Below are 4,060 nucleotides of genomic sequence, written 5' to 3'. Positions count from 1 at the left end.
CAGGGAGCCGAGAGTTCGCGTAGGCGAAGAAAGGCAGATCCGGAGGCTTGTGACCGTGGCCGGTTGAATTTATCGCGATACGACGCCGAGCATCGCGAAGAAATCCTGAGCGCAAGGAAACCAAGTGTGTGGTTTGCCACTACTTCATTAGGCTTTCCCCGGCTCCGCTGGTCTCAGGCGTTTGCGGTAGCAGAGCCACGCATAATTTTTACAGCCAAGCTGTATACCTCTCCTTGGTCGGAAAATTTCGTGGCGTAAACACAAAACGCCAGGTTAACAATTGAAGGCAAATGACATATCTTTATTTGCAGTAAGGCATATATGATGATATTTGGTGTTTTTTTTTTATTTGGCGCAAGGGCCAAATGTGGCCAAAGAGCGCCAAGACAATGAATAGTATGTTTGCCATGATCAGTGGGTTCCGATGGTAGGATGCTATGTGGCTGTAAAGAGGCCTAAGAGCAAATCGCGGTATATAAGCGTAAAACATATATCTAATAGAATTATGGCAGTGACGTGTGGAGTGATCTATGGGTCGTGAATGTATGAGAAGTGGTCATGGTGCTAAAGTTAAGGATATAAAAGCAGCACAACGCCTACGGAAGGCCTTTGTGAACAAAGACCACGAGGCACGTGCTTTCTTTAATAAAATACCGCAGCAGTGGCCTCTGCAGAGAGGCCGTGCTACACGTCACCTGGATAGATAACACGGAAATTACGTATGTCTTTTAAAAACGCGAGAATTGATTCATATTTAAAAAGAGGTTCATTGCCCAAAAACATAGAAGGATGTAATGGGAGATATTGCCGTGATGGTAATGGAAAATGTTTTTTCCTCTGAGGCTCCAGTTCAGGGCACTGTAAGAGGATATGAAGTACACTGAGTGGCTCGCCACATTTATCACAGACAGGCGGATCGCCACCGGACAATAAGTAAGCATGTGTACTGTATGTGTGTCCTATCCTGAGTCTGCAAAGTGTAACCTGTGTGCGGCGTGTCTTCGATTCTGGTGGCCAATGAGAGAGATGAGGCTTGATAGTGTGTAATTTGTTGCCCGTTTCTCTGTCCCACAGACGTTGCCAGTAGGTCCTGACCTTTTTCTTAATAAAGGGCTTTAGGTCCATTACAGGGACGGCTATGGGTGAAGTGGCAGCGTCTGTATGAACTGATGTGGCTAGCTTGTCGGCCAACTCATTCCCTTCGATCTCGCGGTGCCCTGGCACCCAGCAGAGCACAATTTGCTGCTTGGATACATACGCGGTGCAAATGGTGGAATAAAGAGTTATAATTACGGGGTTTCTGTGCCTACTTGGAGTGTTTAAACATTTCAACACGCTCAAAGAGTCAGTGTAAATGACTGCCTTGCGTATCTCTAGCTGTTTGATATGTTTAACCGCCACCAGGATGGCGTAGGCCTCCGCTGTAAAGATGCTTGTGTTTGGGTGTAGAACTCCCGCAGCAGAAAAGGATGGACCGACCGCCGCGTAAGAAACGCCAGCGTGTGACTTTGAAGCGTCAGTAAAATATTCCGGGCAAGAGTATTTGTGCTGCAATTCGAGGAAATGCATACGGATATGTAGGACCGGCGCATGCTTTGTAATCTCAATGAAGGACAGATCACACTGAATCAGCTGCCACTGCCATGGTGGTAGCTGTACAGGAGGGGGCATGACATCATGCTCGTGGAGTGACACATCCATTTCTTCGGCAAGACCTCTTACTCGCAGTGCGTAGGGCTTTCTAACGGAAGGGCGGTTCTGAAAGGTTTGGACACTGGACAGATCATGTATGGTTGTGTAGGTAGGGTGCGAATTGTTTGAGTTCACTTTTAGGAAATATACAAAGGATAAGTACGTTCTCTGCAGATGGAGCGACCATTCATTTGATTCAGCGTAGAGGCTTTCTACGGGGCTTGTTCTGAAAGCACCCGTAGACAGGTGGATGCCCAGATGGTGGACAGGGTCTAACATCTTCAAGGCGCTCGGCGTCGCGGAGTGATATATAATGGAACCATAGTCTATACGTGATCGAACGAGGCTCTTATAAAGATTCAATAGACATCTTGTGTCACTGCCCCACGTAGTGCGAGACAACACTTTTAAGATGCTCATTGTCTTCAGGCACTTGTTTCTTAAATACTTTAGATGTGCGATAAACGTTAACTTCGCATCTAGAATTACGCCTAGGAACTTGTGTTCAGTTTTTACAGGTAGACCCTCACCCTGTAGCTCGATGTTGGGATGAGGGTGCAGACCTCTCTTTCTGGAGAAGAGGACGCATGTGGACTTTTGTGGGTTAAGCCGAAACCCATTCTCGTCTGCCCACTTAGACAGTTTGTTCAGACCAAGCTGAACCTGCCGCTCACAGATTGCAAGGTTACATGACGTGAACCCTATCTGTACATCGTCGACATATACTGAATAAAATATGTTGCGTGGGATGTACAGACGCAGAGAGTTCATTTTCACGATAAAGAGGGTGCAACTAAGGACACCACCCTGTGGTACTCCAGTTTCCAGCACATATGGTCTTGATAAGGCACTACCCACACGAACACGGAATCTGCGGTTGGACAGATAACTTTCAATGATATTCAGCATAATGCCACGTATTCCAAAGTGTGCGAGGTCTCTTAGTATTCCGAATCGCCACGTGGTGTCGTATGCTTTTTCGATATCAAGGAAAACAGACAGGAAGAATTGCTTGTGGACAAAAGCCTCACGAATTTGAGCCTCTAGGCGTATCAGATGATCAGTGGTGGATCGGCCGTCGCGAAATCCACACTGGTATGGGTCAAGCAGCTTGTTTGATTCTAGGAAATGTATCAGACGGCGGTTTATCATCTTCTCGAAGACTTTGCAGATGCAGCTTGTTAGAGCTATGGGCCGATAACTCGATACGGACGATGGATCCTTGCCCTGCTTCAGGATAGGAATCACTATGGCCTCTTTCCAGGCAGAGGGGATCTTGCCGGAGGTCCATATACAGTTGTATAGACAGAGAAGGGTTTTCTTCATTTCGGAGGGCAGGTTCTTCAACATTTCATATATTATGCGGTCAGAGCCTGGGGCAGATTGGTTGCAGCAGGCGAGTGATGCATGCAGTTCTGCTAGAGAGAAAGGTAAGTTGTATGGCTCGTTCCCGGTGCTCTTTCGGTCTAGTTTTTGTTTTTCTATTGCTGATTTGTATGTTGTAAATGCTGTAGAATAGTGCGATGAACTGGACACATGTTCAAAATGTGCACCCAGATGGTTCGCTTGGTCCTCCAGGCTGTCTCCCTGCGTGTTTACCAGGGGAGGCGGATGTGTTTGTCGTCCTCTTACTCTATTGACCCGGTTCCAAACCTTGGCCTCATCAGTGTATGAATTGATGCTTGATAAGAATGTTTGCCAGCTGTCTCTCCTGGCTTGTCTGCGCGTTCTCCTACCTTGGGACTTGATTTTCTTAAAATTGAAAAAGTTTTCAGCAGTAGGAGAATCGCGAAGCTGCCTCCATGCTTTGTTCTGCTGCCTACGCGCGTTCCGGCATTGTTCATTCCACCATGGAACACGGCGTTTGCTAGAAAGTCCACTTGTTTGGGGAATACACTTAAGCGCTGCATCAATTATGAAATTAGTAAAATATTCGATGGCACCGTCTATTCCGAGCGATGAAATGTCAGCCCACGAGATCGTACTGGTAAGTGTTTGGTATTTCTCCCAGTCCGCTGCATCGACCTTCCACCGGGGAGCAAGTGGTGGAGATTCGTGGTGTCTAGTTGCTCTCAGCAGTATTGGGAAATGGTCGCTCCCGTAAGGGTTCTTTATAACTTCCCATTCAAGTTCGGGTAATATGGATGGAGAAGCTATGCTGAGATCTATAGAAGAAAAAAGTTTTGTTTGCAAGACAATAATATGTAGGTTCTTTTTTGTTTAGCAGACATGCACCGGATGAGAAAAGAAAGCCTTTAATTAGACGGCCTCGAGCATCGATGCGAGAGTCGCCCCACAGACCGCTGTGTGCATTGAGATCCCCAAGAACAAGATAAGGTTCTGGCAATTCGTCTATTAGGGACTGGAA

This window comes from Dermacentor silvarum, chromosome 5 (assembly GCF_013339745.2).
Source record: "Dermacentor silvarum isolate Dsil-2018 chromosome 5, BIME_Dsil_1.4, whole genome shotgun sequence".
NCBI classification, from domain to species: domain Eukaryota; kingdom Metazoa; phylum Arthropoda; class Arachnida; order Ixodida; family Ixodidae; genus Dermacentor; species Dermacentor silvarum.
The sequence above is the reverse complement of the archived record's forward strand: the minus strand, read 5'-3'. Positions refer to the sequence as shown.